General features: G+C 38.7%; 1 protein-coding gene across 3 annotated transcripts in view; it reads right to left on the reverse strand.

Annotated features, from left to right (window-relative positions):
- The window catches only part of FAM149A (family with sequence similarity 149 member A), a 53,659-nt gene that overhangs the window by 22,474 nt on the left and 8,358 nt on the right, over positions 1 to 22,827 (reverse strand). For 2 of the 3 annotated variants that reach the window (XM_035004212.1, XM_035004211.1), the window contains exon 1: positions 3,478 to 3,600. The exons of the other annotated variant lie outside the window; for it this stretch is intronic. The gene's annotated coding sequence lies outside the window, so the exon portion shown is untranslated. Of the gene's footprint in view, positions 1 to 3,477; positions 3,601 to 22,827 lie in introns of those variants that run through there. 3 annotated transcript variants of the gene reach the window in all.

Raw genomic sequence — 22,827 nt, forward strand, 5'->3', positions numbered from 1 at the left:
AAATGCCCTTTCAGTGAACCTCTTAAAACATTTACTTCCCTCTTAGTCAAAGTAGCTTCCTAACGTTTAATAGTAAACATCTTGTATTCTTTTACAGAAATAATATTTTCCCATACAAATTACTCATATCTTGTATTAACTGAAGATATGACAGTGATTTGGAAAAAGAAGTCAACTTTCAATATTTCTAACAATGATACCACAGTAACATTCATTAAAAAAAGTTTGCTGTCATCAATTAAAATGGTGCCTAATTTACAACATTTGCATTTCTGAATGTAAATGGAGTTTTTTAAAAAGATTTTATGTATTTATTTGAGAGAGAAAGAATGAGAGAGAGAGAGAGAAAGCATGAGAGGGGAGAGGGTCAGAGAGAGAAGGAGACTCCCTGCTGAGCGGGAGCCCAATGCGACTCCTGGCATTCCAGAATCATGATCTGAGCCGAAGGCAGTTGCTTAAGCAACTGAGCCACCCAGGCGCCCTGAACGTAAATGGAGTTTTAAAAAATATTAATACAGGGAATAAATTCTGCCCTTAGTTATGTACCTACAGTACTCTACAACAAATGGAATTTGAAAAACAAGTTCATTACTACAGAGGTTAGCAAGAGCCTCTGCCTTCCATACATGTCTTATATGAGAAGAATAGAATTGTAAAATTTTTGCCCTCCTTATTGCTCATATGTCTTAAGTACAATCAAGCGGTTCTGAGGATAAAGGTGCTAAGAGAAAAGAATACAGGACAAGCTTTTATGCTAATAAACTGCTTTACCTTTTGCCTTGTTCAGTTGCTTCAAAACCATCAATTATTTATCATTTCCATGTGACTCAATAACTCTTTAAATAAACATAAAAATACTTATGATGAAAAAAGAGACATTCAACTAAAATTTACATCAAAAAGAGCTGCTTTGAGCTTTAAGAAATATATGCTAACATGTGAGTTAATCTGCTTCTTGCTGAGAGATAATTTTAAACCTCGGGGTGGTGAATTAAAATAAAATACGTTCTTTCATAATAATCTGTATAAGAGGGGCACCTGGGTGGCTCAGTCAGTTAAACCTTCGGCTCAGGTCATGATCCCGGGTTCCGGGGATCGAGTTCAGCATCGGGCTCCCTACTCCGCGGGGAGCCCGCTTCTCCCTCTCCCTCTGCCTACTGCTCTGCCTACTTGTGTGCGCTCTCTCTCTCACTGTCAAATAAATAAATAAAATCTTAAAAAAATAATAATCTGTATAAGAATAACAAGGGTAGATTAGAATCCTGCTCTGCCCCTGATAGGCTGTGCACTCTAAGCAAGTTGCTTCTCTTCTCCTGGTACCAATACACGCATCTGTAAAACAGTGACAATACCGTACACGTTTTCCTACAGTTGTTGTGAGACCTAACTTAAAGTATGTGAAGTGTTTTCATAAATCAGTGCTCGGTCAGTCAGGCTGCTCTTGCTGACTGTTATCGTTATCATGAGCCACTCGATAAAAACACTGAGCTGTTTCTTTGTACCTCCCGCAGCATTTCGTATTATATAGATCTCTTTCCGGCCCTCAGCTTTTTATTGGGATGATTTTGACACTTTATTTATTTTTTTTTATCAGCAGCACCTAAAAGAATGCCTGTCACATAGAGATGCTCCATGTTCACTGAAAGAATCAATAGTAAAGATTAAATTCGTGAGCCAAACAAAGAACATGTTTTTACTCTGTAAATTCATGCTTACTACAAGAGGTTACATTGTGACCAGACACAAACATACTCTTCCAGTTCAAGACATTTCTGGAGATTTGTTTATCCTTTATAAAGACAGAAAATTCACAGCTCTTGGAGTAACTCACATCTATCTCCAAAAGTGACTTTTACAACTGAATGGTTGGATGAAATTGTTTCTTGCTTTCGGCTCTTCCTCTGCCTTTTGTGAGACTGGAAAACAAAATTCACTAAGCAGACACATGCCTGTTTGTTTTGTTTCCAATGAACAATCATCTCTTCCTCCAGAAAATTCACCTTTTTTTGGGAGGGGTGGAGAGGAGGGAGTCTTTCCAACCTAAGAAAATGATTTACAGAATGAAAGAACTACTTCCTCTCTTCATATAACACCATAGCCTTTCGCAGATGGCATTACTACTTACTTCAAAGTAGAGCTGATGACAGATCTTCAAGATGCAGGGATGGGGTGGGGGGGTGCAGGGGGAGGAATTACTGTAAAATGGATGCCCTCAACCACCATCTACTTCCATACTATTTCTCTAACTTTTTTCTCCCCTGCTCTTCCTGTCTCACCTACTCAAAAGTCTCTCTATTTCCGTGGAACTTCTTGAACTTGAGTGTTTATTTGACCACAGAGTTCAGAGGAATTCTGAAGAGGAACTTGAGCCTATTAATGCAATGACTACCCAATGTCACCAAGAAGATAGGGATGGAGCTGCTCCCTGGACCCAGGCCATCTGCATGTCTCTCCAGGGACCCCAAATTACTGACATTGTTAACCAAAAACAGAAGCTTTACAATTTGCCTTTTGTTTTTTATGTTTTGCTTTGAATCTTTGATTTCTCTCCCCTAACCATTGTACTGTGACTTCATGCATAACATTGAACATTTTTAATTCCCTGTGAACTATCAATTCCTACATAAATGATGCAGTCTAAAAAAGTATACAGGGTTTACAGGATGTGTCCTATAAATATGTTAAAACTTGAAGGTGGTGGAATGTCTATTAAGCTTTTATTACATTATACATAGACATATAAGTTTTACACTAGTTCCTGTCTATACTGCTTAAATTTTAGAGATGTTAAAAAACTGCTAATGGGTACATTTAAGGCTGTCCATTTGGAAACAGGATATGGGTTTTAGGGCAGACTGAAGTGCACCCACTGAACTATATGGCCCTAATTTGTCAGTGCGTCAAAGTGAAGGCTGAGTCCCAATCTCTAGGAGTCACTCATTTCCAGTGTCAAGGTAATGACTCTAGGATCTATTTTTACTTTTTAAAACTTAACTCTTGATAGCCCACAAACCTCTGCCACTTTGCCTTGTAGACAGTATTAAACAGTGATCGAGGCTTCCAAAATTTTGTATTTCTGCTTAAAAAGGATTGCCTGAAATGAAGACCTGTATTCTGCATGGGTTGAAATGCAGGATGGTTTTCTGGGTGGACTGGCTCTCACGAAGCCCCTCCTCCCATGAAAAACACTCAGCGCCGCCCTGACTTAAGACAAGCACATCCTAGGAGCAACTGCTGCTCTCGGGGCTGAGGGAGAATCTGTCATCTCGGACGCGACGGATGCTTCTCAGTGCAAGTGAGCAACTTCGCTTGGGGAAGCGGGATGATGTCAGCACGAGAGATTTCATGAATCGATGCGGGGAAACAGACCAGATGAATTCCAGCTTTCCAGCCAGGGGAACAAAAATCACACACATGGCACAAAAACATGACACGACAGAAAGTTCATCCGACCTCCCCCGCCAGATCAAGACTTACCCAATCACAATCAGCCCCAGGCCTGGGCTCGCGTCCCCGGGTCTGGGCCCCGCGCCCCGAGGCCTGGGCGCCTCCGGGCGCTGACGCCCCGCGCGAGCCCCCTGCAGGCGGCGGGCGGCCGTGCGCCCCCGCGCCCCCGGGGCCTCGGCTCCCCGCCCGCCCAGCCCTGCGCCCCCGGCCCGCTAGCCCTGCACGGGCAGTCGCGTCGCTCCCGGGAAGCTGGAGTCTGGGGCGGCGCGGCCAGGGGCGCTCCGGGCCGGTCTGCGCGGCCCATAGGCGCGGCTGCTCGCGGGGCGCCCCGACTGCCCTCCCCTCCAGGTCCCCCGGCCCCGCACCGGCCAAATTCCGGCGCGGCGGGGCGACGCCTCCCGTCCCCTCGGCGCACGCCCTTCCCTCCTCCTCCCCGGCCGCAGCGCCCTTGGCGGAGGTCGGCCTGGGCCAGGCGCCGGGTCTCCAACGCTCCCCGCCCCACCCGCCACCTCCCTGCCCCGCGTCCGCCTCCCGCGTTCCCAGGAACCTAACCTTGGAGAAGTCCTGCAGTCAGAGGCCGGATTTCACAATCCGGTGACCTGAGCTTTGGCCGCCAGCCATTCGGCCTCGTGGCACCCGCCCTGCCGCCCTCCCTGCGCCTCCAGTGCGCACCTTCTGGCCTTCTCACCCCTCCCCAGGGCCTGCCTGGGCAGGAGGCTCTGTCCGGACAGGTGTTTGCTATCCTTAATTCTCTCTCTCTCTTTTTTTTTTAAGATTTTATTTATTTACTTGACAGAGAGACAGAGAACACAAGTAGGCAGAGTGGCAGGCAGAGGGAGAGGGAGAAGCAGGCTCTCCGCCGAGCAGGGAGCCAGACCTGGGGCTCGATCCCAAGACCCCAGGATCGTGACCTGAGCCGAAGGCAGCCACTTAACCGACTGAGCCACCCAGGCGCCTCTATCCTTAATTCTTTTAAGTAGACCTTTAACTAAGAGGAGAAAGACCGAGAACTACAGAAAGATTTCACCTGTCCACCTCCTCCCATCAAAGGATTCCTAGTTGGGCAGGGGTGCGGTGGGGAGGGTAGGCAGAAGGGAAGTTAAAAAAAAAAATTGAAGTCTCAGACCTAGTAAATCCAAGATGCTCAGCTTCCTGAATTTACAGAGGTACAGCATGCCTCTTCCATTTATTAGTGAAAAATCTGGTTTATTTATTTTTAATCTGACTTTCAAGGAACAACCCTGAGAGGACAATAAGAAACCACTACCAACAACGAAACAATCCATTTCTGGAAATACTGGAATCCTCACCACATTTACCACCACAAATAATCAGTTTTGAAGTGGTAGATGGTTATAAATCCTAAACTTAATAAGATTTTAAATCGTGATCCACTACATCAAAAACTAATGATGTAATGTATGGTGATTAACATAACATAATAAAAAAAATCGTGATCCACACATATGTGTATATATGTGGGGAGCGAGTGTGCAGGTGTGTGTCTATCAGGAAAACTGATGGTGTCCAAAGTAAACACATACCCACTAATACTATTGATATGTTAAGGGAGACTTGACAGAGAAACAAAAGAAAGAAGAATATTATGATCCAAATACATGCTGGCTGCTTTATATGTATGTTGTTTTGTTTAATTTTTTTTTAACACCCATGCTAGGTAGATACTATCATCCAATTTTACTGATGAAAATACTGAAGACAGAGACCTTAAGTAAAAATGTTCCAGGTCACTCAACTAGGATGTGGCATGTGTGTGTGTGTGTCCCAGGTATCTACTATTGCACAATAAACTACCCCAAATTTAGTGGATTAAAAGAAGTCATTTTGTTATGCTCACAAACCACAGCAGTCAGGAATTCTGGCAAGACTTGGCTGGGTGATTTGTCTGCTCCACGTGGCATGTGGCTCCGTGGCATTGCTCAACTGGCCTCTGGGCTGGGCTGGAGATTTCAATAAGGCTTCACCCACATCGTATCTAGCACTTTGGGGTGGAGGGATGGCTGGAAGGCTGGGCACAGCTGGGCCCTTCTCTCAGGTAGTCTCGGGACCTCCCTGGGTAAACTCTCCAGCAGGACAGTCAGAACTCCCACATGGCAACTCAGGGCTCTAAGAAACCTAGGCAGGGGCTGTCCGCTCCATTAAAGGCGGGCTCTGAATGGGCATAGTGTCACTTACATTGTACTCCATTATCAAAACATTCGCAGGTTCAAAGCGTTGGAAAATAGAACCCATCTCTCAGTGGGAAGCGTGTCAAAGCACATTTTTACTCTATATCCACTTTCTCTCCAGACATTATTTACACTCCCTCCCCCACTTGCACAATACACTCAGGCCACTCAAAATTCCCTAAAATTTGATCATTTCAATCATGTCCAAGTGAGGATGAGGAGGCTCCTCCTTGGGGGCGTTTCCTCTGGATCTGAAGACCTGTGAACTAAAGAGACAAGCCAGAGGCCTCCTGCATGCACACGAACAATGGAGAGACAGAGACTGAAGAACCAGAGCCAGCACTGGTGTCCAGGGGAAGGGCGGTGGGAGACACAGCAGTCACTGGTCCACGGCTATTGGAATCCAAGCAGGCTCCTGTTTCCAATTTCCTCATTAGGACCCACTTCTGCTCCCTGGCTTCCTCCGAGTTCTTCGCTCTGCCTTCTGGGCTCTTGCTTCCACCCTCTGAGTTATCCTCATAAGGAAGAAATGGCCCAGGTTTGCAACTGAGTAGGCCCTCAGCCTGCTTCCTCACAGTCACTTCTAGTCCAAGCTGGTCATGCTTGTACTCCTCCTCTAATATAATCCCCTCACATAACTTGTGTGCTTTCCTTTGAATTTCTTCAGAGTTCACTCCATTAGCCATAAGCCACTCTGACTTTTCTTTCTGGGACAGGTCATTGGGGCACCTTGGAGGCTGCCATGGGACAAGGCTCTTACACCCCTAAATCTCCCTGAGGTTTTTAGTTGGCCAAACCTTTGGTTTCACCTTTACCGCTGCCCCAGATCTCATCTGTGCATGGAGTTCATTTCTTAATTGTGCTCAGAGAGCCTGTGAGGTTGAAACAGCTTACTTTCCAAACCCAACATGTGCTGGCTCTTATATTTCCTATGAAATCTGCTCAAAAATTGGACAGCTCCTTATTTAGTGCATATCTCTCCTCTCTCAAATTTCAAAACCCAAAGCAACATTGATTTAGAGACAAAAGTCACAGGATCTTCCCAATGGATTGGTCTAGAGAGCAGTGTGTTCCAGTAGAAAAATAATGTGAGCCACACACATATTTTTAAATTTTCTTGTATCCACATTCATCAAGTTAAAATAAACAGTTGAAATTAATTTTAATAATATTTTTATTTAATCCAATAGATCTAAAATATTATCATTTCAACATGTAATCAATATAAAATTATTGGGATATTTTAAATACTTTTGGGGGGGATACTGTCTTTGAAATCCAGTGTGTATTTTATACTTACAGCCTACCTCAATTAGGACTAGCCACATTTCAAGTGCTCATTCACTACATGTGGTGAGTGGCTTCTATACTGGACAGGAGCCCAAGAGAATAAATCCCCTGACTTTTATCTTTAATTCGGCTTAAACAGTTTAAGACTCTATCATTCTTAGCCAAGCCTGAAATTGTGAAATATTTATATACACAAGATATATATATATGTATATGTGTATATATACATACACATATACATATATATGAGAATACATATGTATTCTCTTCTAAATACACACATATTCTATGTAGTTGTCATAAACATCATCAATACACAATTAGAGGCTTAACTGCATTATCAGAACTGAAAGTTACTGATCCTGTCAGTTTATCCTTAAAGACACATTGAAATTTATATAGGCAGAAAAAAATTCATTTAAAAAAAAAGAATTAAAAATATTCTACATTTGAATATGATTTATAAAAGAAAAACATTTTTCTCAATGTTATTTGTACTTAGTGCATACAATTTTCATCCTTTATTGATTACTTAAACCATAGTTGAGAACTGAAAGTAAATAGCTATTTCCACATTCTTGTTTGAGTGTTTTACATTCTAGTGGGGGCTGGGAGCTTGGGATCAATAATCACAGTAATTAAATAGGAGGCCTCAATTCCTAAAATAAGGATATCAGAATCTGCCTCAGCCTATTTTGGAGAATTCATTAGGATGAAATGAAATTGTACATGTGATCACCCTCTGAACATCTATTAGTAATTTAAAGATATATCAATATATCAATATCAATAGATAAAGATATATCAATAAAGATATATCAATCAAGCAACATTTAAATTGTCTAAAAATTGACTTGATTTGAGGGAGTCCTGAGCTGGTAATAATTTTCTGAGCATAAGTTGTCAAAAAGAAGTCTAATATTATTCTCTTGCTTGTAGAGTTGTATGAATTAGAGATGATTTTTGGAAAGTGCATGTAGATGCATAAAACATTGTGACTTAAATTATTCCCCCTTTCAGCTCTCCAAACATTGAGTCACTTCCAGTGAGAGTTTAAAAAGAAAACTGAATGGAGAGTTCACTTGTGTTCATTTTATTCTTATATATTGCAATATATATATCTTATATTCTTGCAATATACAAAGGTTGCATATAGACTTTTATATTTATCCAGTACAGGTAGCCTTGCCTTTGCACAGGTATCATGTAAATGGAAATTGTTCATATCAAAACTGTGTCCTTGCTTTGCAAATATACACATATAGACACACATGTTATTTTCTTTCTCCACCACAGTGCTGTCCCCAGTAGCGATGAGCATACCCAGCACCTAGATCTTGGTTTCTAGTACCATTCTCCAATAGGAGGAACTAGGGTTCCTTGGAGAAAGATGATTCCAGGGCTGGGGCAGGGAAAATATAAAAATGTACCTGGAGCATTCATAGTGCCAGAAAATAAAGAAGTACTCAAAACCCTACAAAAGAGTGGGGGCATGTCAGAGAGACTCGGGAACCAACCTGAAAGAGCCCTGAATGGCTAAAGCTATAACAATTTGAGTAACAAAATAAATAATGTGGTATTGAATTACAGTCCAAAGAGCAAAATAAATATCTATGAGTGCATACTGATATAAATGAATGAATGAACCAAATAAATAAATGGAGGGAAAGAGGTGAATAGAGGTGAATCTCCTACAGAAGAATTATAAATGAATCATGTAATTGCTCCTTTCAGGAGATGGAGCTTAACACCTCCTACCCTTAGCCTTGACTGTGGGCTTGATTCCAAAGAGTAGAGTACACAAAGGGGGCAAGACAGATTTACAGCAGAAACATCTGACAAGCACTCCCTCAGCCAGGGGATCAAGTTCAGCATCATTAGTGATGCGTTACGAGGATAGCATGTCCTTACGAAGATAGGAAGATAATGTCACTTCATCTCTGTGGTCTTCCTCCCAGAAACCCATAATCGCAGCCTAGTCATGATAAAAACGTAAGACAAATTCTAATTGAGAAACATTCTACGAAATACCGTACTCTTCAAATTCTCAAGGTCATCAAAACAAGGAAAGTCTGAGAAACTTTCTCAAACCAGAGAATACTAAGGAGATAGATGATTGAATGTAATATGGTATCCTGGATAGGATCTTGGAACAGAAGAAGGACATTGGGGAAAAACTGGTTGTAATGGCTCACTTTAAACCAGTGGACTTCGAATAAAGCAGATTATCCTCCATAATGTGGGTGGGCCTCATCCAATCAGTTGAAGCCCTTAAGAGAACAAAGACTGGCTTTTCTTAAGCAAGAAGGAATTCTGCAACCAGACTGCCTTCGGACTCAAACTGTAACTCTTCCCTGGGTCTCCAATCTGCCAACCTATCCTGCAGATTTTAGACTTAGTAAGCCCCCACCATCATGTGAGCCAATTCCTTAAAATAAATCTCTCTCTCTCTCTCAAAACACATCTTTTTATGTAAATCTATAAATATAGATGCAGGTGTAGACATAAAGATGCATCCTATTCTGTTTTCCTGGAGAATCTTGGCTAAATACACTGGTGAAATTGGAATGAAATGCGAATTTTAGTTAATAATAATACATCAATGTTGGTTCATTATTTGTAACAAATGTACCATTATAGTATAAGATATTAATAACAGGGAGCAACCTTTCTGTACATTTAAAACTGTTCTGAAATAAAGTCTATTTAAAAAATGTTTGTGGTAAACTCTTCTACACATTTAAATATATTTTACAAGTTAGTAACTACTTTCCAACAAGACCAATAAAACAATATTATGTTTTATTATTTTAATGTGAACAGTATAATAATCTTATAATGTGTTAGGTAAACTGTGAAGTCCATAGCTTATAGAAAATTATAGAAAAATGTAGAATTTATATGTATGTATATATATATATATATATATACTTTTTTTTTTTTGAGAGAGAGAGAAAGAGAGAGTGGAGGGTGGGGAGGGGCAGAGGGAGAGGGAGAGAGAGAATCTTAGGCAGGCTCCATGCTGGGCAATGTGGAGCTCATTCTCACAACCCTGAGATCATGATCTGAGCTGAAATCAAGAGTTGGACACTCAACAAACTGAGCCACCCAGGCATCCCTAGAATTAATATAATTTAACCTAAAAATGAAAAAAATTTACCTAGATAGTAAAATTTATAAGGACATTATTTTTAAAGAATTATAATAAACTATAATAAGTAATATCTGATATTAAGTAACAACAGAAATTTGCTTTATATGAATTTTTTTCTAGGAACAGCCTATGGGATGCAAAATACAACTACATTATTTGACTCCTTTGGGATTGAAATGTTTGCATGTAATCCTACTAGAGCGCCACTAGATGTCAATCTTTCTCATCTGTCAACACGGAAGAACATGCCCAGGTGGGTTTTAATACCATGTATGTCTTTTTGCAAGATTTAGGATTTAGTGAATTTTCTTTCCAGTGCAGATATGGAATCCTGTTTGCATTAAAAATCACTATTGCAGTGAACAATATCTAGTATGCACAGCTGACAGAAAGTATCAAGTTACTAACATTGTCTGTGGATGGAGTGCTAACACTTTGGTAGACAAATAGGCTCGGGGACCTACATAACTTACTGCTAAACCTAACAACACCCTGGTGGGTGGCTACTTTTAGGTACAGAAAAGAAAACTGAGGGTGAGCAATGTTAGTAAATTATCGAGGACAAACAGTTTTATCCAGATCTGTCTAGTCTGAGTTCAAAAGTTTGCCATTTCTAAGATTCATCTCTGATCTAATTTGCAGATTTCTGCTGAAGCTCCTTCTCTCATAAAGATGGCCTATGGACATCTCTTATGGATATACCAAATATGTTCTATAATAATATTCGATAACATTTCTTGGAGACTAATCACATCCCCGTCCCTGCTTTAAAGCACTTGCTACAAGTCAGTGCATTTAAGTTTCATAATTAATTCTTTGAAGAGGAAATACTTTTAGTACCATTCTGCAGACGGGTAAACTGAAGCACAAAGAAGTCAATGACATGACAAAGCCAACAGTCTAACTTAAGTTATTGAAGATAAAGCTTATTCAACGCCATACTTCAGTCTTTTACGCATGGCATACACCTCACAAGCCCTCTACAAAAGATCTGGAGAAGCTCAAGCACACTATATTTAATAAAGCACATGGAAAAGTTTTTAAATTTAGAGGAATATTGTATCTGAAAAGCGTGACAGAGGGAAAAATTATTAGACTTTTAATATGAAGACTATAAAAAACTTAGAAAGTCCTAAGTAATCTATGAGGTTAACAGGTTATATATAATTACAGAAAGATAGAGAATTTGTATTTTATTCAAAACAAAACACCTCAATTGGTTATTTAGAAGTCCAATAATTTCTAAATTAGTGCTGCAATCTATTAAGGACAATAATTTTTAGGTAAGATCATATGAAATTGCCAGTCATGTACTGTTTGAACCAGAAAACCAGAAATTTATGTGTCAAACTAATACACTGGATAAATGGATTAAATAACAACCTGTAATCAGTATTTTGTCTTACTTTTAAGCATTAACTTTACTGTACTATTATAGTAGAAAGTGATAGAGGAAACAACAATCTGAAAAATTTTTTATAAATATTTTTATAAAGAATTCATCAGATTTTCAAACTGAAAAAAACTACCTACGTATATTCAATGAAGAGTTTAATTTCCCCCACTGCAGCATCAATATAGTCAAATTTTTCAAAAAAAGTGTGTTTTAATGTTTAATTTCACTAATCCTTTTTTTTAAAAGATTTTATTTATTTATTTGAGAAAGAGAGAGTGAGAGAGAGCACGAGAGGGGAGGGGGTCAGAGGGAGAAGCAGATTCCCCGCTGAGCAGGGAGCCCAAAGTGGGACTCGATCCTGGAACTCCGGGATCATGACCTGAGCTGAAGGCAGTCGCTTAACCAACTGAACCACCCAGGCACCCCAATTTCACTCATTCTTTTAATTAGTAGAGCAGAAAATGAAGACTTGGTAATAATTGCTAGATCATTATTATAAGTTTCAGTTCCATTTGATGTCATTAAAATATCAAATTACAGTTGATCCTCATTATTCATGGATTTCGTATTTATGAATTCACCTACTTGCTAAAATTTATTTGTAATTCCAAAATTAATACTCAGGGTGCTTTCATGCTTATTCACAGACATGCGTAGAGCAACAAAAAACCTGAATTGCCTGAATTGCATGTTCTCAGCTGAGGTGGAACAGGGCAGCACTTTACCTTCTTATTTTTGCTCCAATACTATCAAGTATTATTTCTGTAGTCTGTTTAATGCCATGTTTGTGGGGGTTTTTTTGCATTTTTGTATTTTTAGTTTGTGATTTTGCTGTCAACATTTGTGGGATACTGCAAAAACAGTGCTTAAAAGGAAATTATAGCATTGAATGCATATATTAGGAAAGAAGATTTAAAATCAATCTTCTAAGCTCCCACCATAGGAAACTAGAAAAGGAAGAGCAAATGAAATCCAAAGTAAACAGAAGAAAAGAGATAATAAGAATTAGAGCAGAAATAAAAAATTGGAAACAGGAAATTTAATGGAGAAAAATCAATGAAATCAAAAGATGGTTCTTTGAAAAGCTTAATAAAAATCAATAAGCCTCTAGCCAGAAAAAAAGAGAGAAAGAGAGAGACAGAGAGAGGAGGACACAAATTACTGAAATCAGAAATGAAGGAGGGAATATCACTACAAAAACCATGGACATTAAAAGTTTAATAAAGGAATACTCTGAGCAACTCAGTACTCACAAACTCAATAACCAAGATGGAACAGACCAATTCCTTAAAAGACACAATCTGCCAAAACTCATACAAAAACAAATGGACAATCTGAATAGGCCACTTAAATCTATTAAATAAATTAAATCAATAATTAAAAACATTCCAAAACAGAAAGCACCAGGCCCAAGTAAGTTCACTGGTGAATTCTACCAAACATTGAAGGAAGAAATTATACCGATTCTCTAAATCTCTTTCAGAGGATAAAAGCAGAGGAAATACTTCCTAACTCATTCTATGTGGACAGCATCACGATAATCACCAAAACCAGACAGACATCACAAAAAAACTACAGATCAATATCTCCCATGAAGATAAATGCAAAAATCCTCAACAAATTACTAGTAAATTGAATCCAACAATGTATAAAAAGAATTATATACGATCACCAAGTAGGATTTATTGCAGGTATGCAAGGCTGGTTTACCATACAAAAATCAATTAATGTAATCAATCATATCAACAGGCTAAAGAAAAATAACATGATTATATCAATAGATGCATAAAATGCATTTGATAAAATCCAATGTCCATACATGAAAAAAACTCTCAGTAAAGTGGATAGGGGGGAATTTTTTCAAATTGATAAAGAGCATCTACAAAAAGCCTACAGCTAACATCTTACTCAATGATAAGAAACTAGAAGCTTTCCCACTAAGGTCAGGAATAGGTCAGGATGTCCTCTTTCACCACTCACTTTCCAACATGGTGCTGGAAGTCCTACCAAATTCAGTAAGACACAAAAATGAAAGAAAATGTATATTGACTTGAAAGAAAGAAAACTATCTTTGATCACAGACTATCTAATTGTCTTGTAGAAAATCCAAAAGAATTGGGGGAAAAAAACCACAAAAAACCTCCTGGAACTAATAAGTGATTATAGCAAAGTTGCAGGATCCAAGATTAATATAAAAAAGTGAATTGCTTTCCTATATATCAGCAATGAACAAGTGAAAATTAAAATTAAAAATACACTATTTACATTTGCACACCCCCAAAATGAATTATTTAGATATACAACTAACAAAATACGTACAAAATCTATATAAGGAAAACTACAGAATTCTGATGAAAGAAATCAAGGGAGAACTAAATCAATAGAGAAATATTACATGATCATGATAGGAGGACTCAATATTGTCAAGGTATTAGTTCTTCCCAAATCAATCTCAGATTTAATGCAATTGCAATCAAAATCCCAGCAAGTTATTTTGTGGATATCAACAATTGATTTTATCTAGAATTGATATCTAGATATTGATATCTAGAATTGATTTTAAAGTTTATATGACAAAGCCAACAGTCTAACTTAAGTTATTGAAGATAAAGCTTATTCAACACCATACTTCAGTCTTTTATGCATGGCATACACCTCACAAGCCCTCTACAAAAGATCTGGAGAAGCTCAAGCACACTATATTTAATAAAGCACATGGAAAAGTTTTTAAATTTAGAGGAATGTTGTATCTGAAAAGCGTGACAGAGGGAAAAATTGATATCTAGAATTGATTTTAAAGTTTATATGGAGACACAGAAGCCCCAGAAAAACCAACACAATATTGAAGGAGAAGAACTAAGTTAAGGAACTGATGCTACCTGACTTCAAGACTTACTATAAAGCTACCATAATCAAGGTTGGTATTGGTAAAAGAGTACACAATAGATCAGTGGAACAGAGTAGAGAGCCCAGAGATATATGAATGCAAATATATTCAGCTAATCATGGACCAAAAAAATGAAGACAATACAATGGAGCAAAGACAATCTCTTCAACAAATGGTGCTAAAATAACTGGATATCCACACGTGAAAAAGTCAATCTAGACAGACCTTAAACCTTCTCCAAAAATTAACCTGAAATGGATCATAAACCTACATGTAAAACAAACAAGGAACTATAAAACTCCTAGAAGATAACATAGAAGAAAATCTGGATGAGTTAAGGTTTGGCAATGACCTTTTAGATACAACACCAAAGGCATGCCCCATGAAAGAAAAAATTGACAAGTGGGCCTTCATTAAAATAAAAAACTTCTATTATGTGAAGGACATTGTCAAGAGAATGAAAAGACAAGCCTGGGAAACCAGACTGGGAGAAAATATTTGCAAAAGACACATTTGATAAAGAACTATTATCCAAAATATAGAAAGAACTCTTAAAGACCAACAATAAGAAAACGAACAAACTGGTTTAAAAAAATGGGCCAAAGACCTTAACAGACACCCCACCAAAGAAGATGTACAGATGGCAAACAAGCAAATGAAAAGATACTCCACATCATAGGTCATCAGGGAACTGCAAATTAAAAGAACAATGAGACACTACTACACATCAGTTGCAAGGGCCAAAATGCAGACCACCACCAAATGCTGGTAAGGAGTAGAGCAATAGGAGCTCTTTCATAGCTGGTGGGAATGGAAAATGGTACATCCATTTTGGAAGACAGTTCGGCAGTTTCTTACAAAACTAAACCTACTCTTTTTTTTTTTAAGATTTTTATTTATTTATTTGAGAGAGAGAGAGAATGAGAGAGAGCACATGAGAGGGAGGAGGGTCAGAGGGAGAAGCAGACCCCCTGCCGAGCAGGGAGCCCGATGTGGGACTCGATCCAGGGACTCCAGGATCATGACCTGAGCCGAAGGCAGTCGCTTAACCAACTGAGCCACCCAGGCGCCCCTAAACCTACTCTTTTTTTTTTAAATATTTTATTTATTTATTTGAGAGAGAGGGAGAGTGCGAGCGGGAAGGGGCAGAAGGAGAGGGAGAAAGAATCTGAAGCAGACTCCGTGCTGAGCGCAGGTCCAGAAGTGGGGCTGCATCCCACGACCGGGAGATTGTGACCTGAGCCGAAACCAGAAGTCCGATGCTCAACCCACTGAGCCACCCAGGTGCCCCCTAAACATATTCTCACAATACAACCCAGCAATCCCACTTACTGGTATTCACCCAAAGGAGTGAAAAATTATGTCTACACAATACCTGCACACAGATGTTTACAGCAGCTTTATTCATAATCGCCAAAACTAAGAGGCAACCAAGCGACCTACCTTCAGTAGGTGAATAGCTAAATAAACTGAGGTACTTCCAGACAATGAAATATTCAGCTCTAAAAAGAAATGAGCTATCAAGCTGTGAAAGGACAGAGAGGAAACTTAAATACACATTACTAAGTGAAAGAAGCAATCTGAAAAGGCTACATACTGTATAATTCCAAATATACGACATTCTGAAAATGGCAAAATATGGAGAAAGTAAAAAGATCAGTGTTCATCAAGGGTTAGGGAGAGGGAGGGATGAACAGAGCACAGAGAATTCTTAGGGCAGTGGAAATACTCTGTGTGGTATTTCAGTGGTAGATATATGTCATACATTTGTCCAAATTCATACAATATAAAACGTCAAGGCTGAACCCTAATGTAAACTATGGATTTGGAGTGATAATGATGTGTCCATGTAGGTTTATCATTCATAACAAATATCTAACTCTGGTAGGAGATGTTGATAATAGGGAAGGTTCTGCATGTGTCGGGCAGGGGGTATATGCAAAATATCTTTACTGTCATTCTGTTTTGCTGTGAACTTCAAACGGCTCAAAAAACAGTCTTTAAGGGGCGCCTGGGTGGCTCAGTCGTTAAGCGTCTGCCTTCGGCTCAGGTCATGATCCCAGGGTCCTGGGATCGAGTCCCATATCGGGCTCCCTGCTCCGCGGGAAGCCTGCTTCTCTCTCTCCTACTCCCCCTGCTTGTGTTCCTGCTCTCACTATGTCTCTCTCTGTCAAATAAATAAATAAAATCTTAAAAAAAAAAAAAAACAGTCTTTAAAAAATGCCAGTCTAAAAAGTTGCAAAAGTGAAAAATAAGAACCATAATTTCTCAATTTGAATCTCTGAGGTTGGGATGTGTATCACCAACAGCATCTTACAGTGGCCAGCAGAGCTGCAATCAGAAAGTCCTTGTCACAAACCATAAAAAAGATGAGCCTCCCATGTCACACTCATTAGGATGACTATTATCCAAAAGAATAAAACATAACATGTGTTGGTGAGGATGTGGAGGAATTGGAACCCTTGTATTATTGGTGGGCATGTAAAATGGTGCAGCTACTATGGAAAACAATCTGGTGGTTCCTTGCAAAATGAAACACAGAATTACTATATGATGCAGCAAATACCCCAAGGGTTAAAAGCAGAGACTCTGGCAGATACTTGTATACCATTATTCATAATAGCATTATTTGCACTGGCCAAAAGATGGAAATAACCCAAATATTCATCAACAAACATATGAACAGATAAACAGAATGTGGTCTATGCTTACAATTAAATATTCAGCCTTAAAAAAGGAGTGAAATTTTGATATCTGCTACAACATGGATGGACCTTAAAGACTTGTTCAGTGAAATAAGCCCAACACAAAAAGACAAATAGTATATGACTCCGCTTACATGAGATTTCTACAGTAATCAGTTTCATAGAGATAGAAAGTTGCAGGTGGTTGCCAGGGGCTGGGGGAACAGAGGAATGGGGAACTATTGTTTCGTTGCTACAGAGTTTCTATTTGGGATGATGAGAAAGTTATGAAGATGAATGGTTGCATACTACTGTGAATGCACTAAATGTCATTGAATTACACATTTAAAAATGGTGAAAATGAGGGGCACCTGGGTGGCTCAGTTGGTTAGGCGTCTGACTCTAGATTTTGGCTCAGGTCATGATCTCAGGGTTGTGAGATCAAGCCCCACATCAGGCTCTGTGCTGGGTGTGGAGCCTGCTTAGGATTCTCTCTCTCCCTCTCCCTCTGCTCACCCTGCCCCCAGCTCGAACTTGCTCTCTCTCTCTCAAAAAAAGTGGTTAAAATGGTATATTTTATGTTATACATATTTTACCACATTAAAAAAAAAAATCACCCTCCAATTTGCATAATGCGTATTAGTGACTTGGAAGGAAATCTGGAGACAACACAGAAGCACTTATGTAAACTTTAACAACAAATGCCCTTAGGGAGGACATGGGAGCGGTGTTGAATCAGTGTTTATTCACATTCCCTAAGCAGGGTCAGGTATAGGCTGGCTCTATGTTACCAACTGCAAAGCCAGCTTAAGAGCGCCCAGCACCAGGGGCGCCTGGGTGGCTCAGTTGGTTAAGCGTCTGCCTTCGCCTCAGGTCATGATCTCAGGGTCGTGGGATGGAGTCCCTGCATGGGGGAGCCTGCTTCTCTCTCTCCCTCTGCCTCTCCCCACTCCCCCCATCGTGCTTTCTCTCTCTCTTTCACTCACTCTGCTGTCTCTCTCCCTCTCAAATAAATAAATAAAATCTTAAAAAAAAAAAAAAGAAAAAGAGCCCAGCACCAATAGCTTTTTATATTTTACTGGATTCGTATTTAAAAAACTGTTTCATCTATGTTTTAATGGCATAGAAAATGCTGTGTGGAAAAACCAAGGCCTTGACAATGCTGAGTGGAAAACAAATTCAGAAGAGTGTCTTACAATCATTAACATCATAAATTCAATGAAGTTCAGTAATTCTTGATTTTGAAATAAGGTTTTTATCAATACAGATGGCTTAATTTGCTGAAATGGATAATACGTCTATAAAGTTTGCTCTTTGTTAAAAAGCAGCACGAACTGGAAAAGGATACTGTACCTGGGTAATTTGTCAAATAATTAATGTTACCAGGTCTCTGCTGTGGAAATACTCAGTTTATCTGTTTCTAAGTCTTTTTATTTCTAAAGATTTATTTATTTACTTGAGGCGGGGGGGAAGGGCAAAGGGAGAGAGAGAGAACCTCCAGCAGACTCTCTGCTGAGTGCAGAACCCAATGTGGGGTTCGATCTCAGGACCCCGAGACCACAACCTGAGCCGAAACCAAGAGTCGGACACTGACTGAGCCAACCAATGCTTCTTGGTTTAAAATTTACTTGGTCTGATATTATAAAAGCTACACCAGCTTTCTTTTTCATTAGAACTTACATGTACAAATATGCCATCCATACATTTATATTCAGTATTTCTGTATTCTTATATGTAAACTGTTTCTTTGGTAAACAATATAAAGTTGTTGCTTATAGCTAAATTCAGAGAGAATTAAATTTGCTTCTTATGGCAGACTGGGCTGGGGGCTCTAGCCATCCCAAATCACGCTAATCCAATCAGTAATTAAGAAGATTTAAGTCTGGGTTTCAGTCTCTTTGGTGCTGGTCTCTTTCCAGTTCGCCCTAACTCCTGAGTGTTTTGTTGTTGTTGTTGTTTATTGTCCAGTCTTCCTACTTGCACTCAGGTGGTGGTTGGTCTGACACAGTCTAGTCTGCTATTGCTGGAAGTAGAATTAAGGGAATTTTTGTAGCAAAATATTGTACAATGCATCATATAAATCACCATTCATGTCCCAGGAAAGTCTTCAGCAAAATATACATTTTCCCCTAATGCTTTAATGAGGAAGAATTCATAAATGTTTTATGTGAAAACATGGTTGCATCCTGCTTCATGGTCAGCTTGAAACAAAAATAGAGGTTGCTAAACTTAAAGTGTCAGTATTAAACAAATGAGCAACTGAAGTGCATTAAATAATAAAAATAAACATTCTAATCCTAAACCGAATTTAATATTGACCTTGAATTCACAAAAATCATGAGCTCTGAAACATAACAGACATATTTCCAGTAAGCACAGCTCAACCATTGGCTATAATAAACTCAAAAACGCATTTTCCTCATTATAAGGAAAATGTATTGTGTGCTAAGGTGTTTCTCAAAGAGTTTCTTCGTTTGTTTTTGTTTTGTTTCGCTTTTGATAACATTTAGCCGAGTTACTCTTCAAGACAGAAAACTATTCTGAGTCCTCCCTCAGGGCATAATTTCTTCTTATCCCTGTATCATCTAAAATCATGGCCCTTGGGCGCCTGGGTGGCTCAGTTGGTTAAGCGACTGCCTTCGGCTCAGGTCATGATCCTGGAGTCCCGGGATCGAGTCCCATATGGGGCTCCCTGCTCAGCGGGGGGTCTGCTTCTCCCTCTGCCCTCTTCCCTCTCGTGCTCTCTGTCTCTCATTCTCTCTCTCTCAAATTTGAGACTAATTTTATCAACAATGGGCATTACAAAATAGAGTGCTTTCAGGACCACATTTTCATATTCTTATATGTGGAGAGTAAAGGATTACATGAACAACTGTGCATGAAAACGTGTCTTACACGTAAAAATGTCATCCTCTAATGCGGAGGAAACCAAGGTTGAGAGCCCCTCCTTGACAGGGACCCCCTATCTACTGTCCAGCTCTGTGACTTCTGAAAGGCAGAGCTCCCAACACCTCTTTTAAGTGTTCGTATGAGAGAACCATTTTCAGTAATTTCATAAGCTATTGCTAAAAACATCCTTTTGTTCCAATCTACCTGTCATATCAGGATGGCTTTGGAAGTAAATATACTTTTATACTTATTAGCAACGGTGTGCTGGTAAACCAGTTCTCTGGAAAAACATAAGTCCTGATGTGAGCCGTTTGCAGATTTGCAGGGTGTGAATACTCCCTCCTTGGCCAGCTTCCAGCCACCAATGGGGTGCCACTCAGTGTGGAACAGGAAAGAGTTGCACACAATTGACTCCAAACAACTCCAGCACGCTACTGCTTCATGGGGATGGAGGGAATCTCAGAGAATCACACAAACTGCCACTCTTGCCTCTGAAACAACTTCCGTCACCGCAATATGTGTAACTGACTCACAGGACAACTTTATCACTGCAAAAGTCCATTTTACTCTTCAGCCAGCCTCCTCGGTGGTTCCGAAGTGGAAAATCAGCTCAAAATCGCCACAGAATCCTTAAAATAAATACCTCATTACTTGATTTTTCAGATACTCAAAATTATATCATTAAGTTAGAAACCAACAAGCAAGGTCCAAAATGTTAAATGTTATGTGAAAGAAAAAAAAATTCATTAGATAAACATGAATATAAGTGGCTGGCAAGAATTACAGTGGTCAATATTTAATTATCAGGCTTCTTCTAAAACCTTAAGTGAAACGTCTGATTAAGAAAATGCTGAAGTGAAGATATAACCTTTCCCCTAGCAAGGGCCGTATCTAATTGCTGTTTCTCCATTTTTACTAGTAAGACAATGCTTGCTAATTATCTGCCTTACTAGTATGAATAAAATATTTGATATGCTATTAAATATATATGAAATAATTTATAAGAATACTATATACAATAAAAGGGAAGAGAGTTGATAAACTAATGTTTTATTTTAAAGAAGTCATAGCTTTGGGATAAAAGTCACTTTTTTATCTGCACTGCAAAATGGACAAAACTAAGCCTTAAATTTGGTCCCCTTATCAGTATTACTAGAAGAATTATTCTAAGAAAGATACTCTTAGATTGCTTATTAACATAATTTTTATTTTTTCAGATTTATTTTTGGAAAGGGTAAAATTTCTTAGAGTCAGTTTGTTCCAGGGAAAATACTACCAATTACCACAGAAATAGATTTTTATCCTCCTTACCATCTTAAACAATTCATTAAAAAACACGTATACATATAGGTACACGATATAGATTGACTGCCTGGATTTGAATGTTATTTTTTCCACCCATTAGCCATGTGCAAGTAAATAATTTCTGTTCCTTTCTGAGCCTCAACTTCTTCATCTGTAAAATGGAAATAAAATTCCTACCTTGTATGTTTGTTTGGGGGATTCATGATAATGTCTATAAATGCAGCCTTTGGTACCTAGTAGACATGGAAATACCAGCTGTTGTTTCCAATGCTAAAAATCTTGGCTTTGCAGAATAACACATATTTGAGGAATGCTCACATTAGTCAACATGCTTATAAAAATGTTAAAACTAGTGAGTAAAACAAAAGTCTGACTGAGGTAGACTTTTTCTTGAGAATATGTCACCTGCTTCTTTAAAATATATTTTTAAATTAATTAATTTAAATTAAATTAAAGTTCCTTAGGATTTATCTTTATGCATCAATTCAGCACTGAAATTACTGGATTTTATTTTATTTTATTTTATTTTTTAAAGATTTTTTATTTATTTATCTGAGAGAGAGAATGGGAGACAGAGAGCATGAGAGGGGGAGGATCAGAGGGAGAAGCAGACTCCCCGCTGAGCAGGGAGTCCGATGCGGGACTCGATCCCGGGACTCCAGGATCATGACCTGAGCCGAAGGCAGTCGCCCAACCAACTGAGCCACCCAGGCGCCCTGAAATTACTGGATTTTAAAGGGGAGGGGCTCACCTTCTTCCATGGGGACGCTTAATTCAACTAGATTATAAAGAATCTTGGATATACATGAATGACTTCTAAGACTTCACTGATGAATGGTAGAAATTTGAATTAAATGTTTCATTTGAAAAGAAGTCCCCATTTTAACCTTCTAGGCATCTAGTGACACTCTCTGAAATTTAATTATTAGCATTAAAAACCTAATGTGATTTGTGAGCTTCCAAGTTGGGTTTCATCTTTATTATTGGCATTACAATAAATTTAAGATGACAATGATCCTAAGAAGAATATACATGTATATGTGCATATGAAAAGAACATTTTATTTAGTTCTTTTTGTACTTAGTTTATTTAGCCTTAATAATCTGCTTATTAATCAAAAGTAGGGAAAGGCTTGGCTTGACTGTTTTTCTTATCATTGCCAAACACCATTCACTTCCAAGTTCAGAACTGGAGATTTACTCATTTCAAAAGCTTTAATTTCTGTGCTTTATGAAACATAGTATCTTCGTTGACTATTTTTACCTTTCAAGAATAAAAGTTCAGTTTTTTGAATTTTTTCAATACATGTTTAATGAAGAGTATTTATTCATTTATTTAGTAAATAGCACAAAGTATTTTATGAATCATGTCCTATTTAATATGCATATGTAAAATACCTAGTATTCCTAGAACCAAAGAATGTTCAGATAGTTTTTTGTAACAAAGCAAAATGTTTGCCTACAGATTGTAAAATTATATCCAAGAAGTGAGTGGTTTGGCTGTTGTTGAATTAAACAAATATCCACACTGCTCTGGTGAGGGGAAAAGTGTTCTCATGTTAAGTATTTTTAAATGTATTCCAACTG

This window comes from Mirounga leonina, unplaced genomic scaffold (assembly GCF_011800145.1).
Source record: "Mirounga leonina isolate KUSES-001 unplaced genomic scaffold, KU_Mleo_1.0 Mir_128, whole genome shotgun sequence".
In the NCBI taxonomy this organism is placed as follows: Eukaryota; Metazoa; Chordata; class Mammalia; order Carnivora; family Phocidae; genus Mirounga; species Mirounga leonina.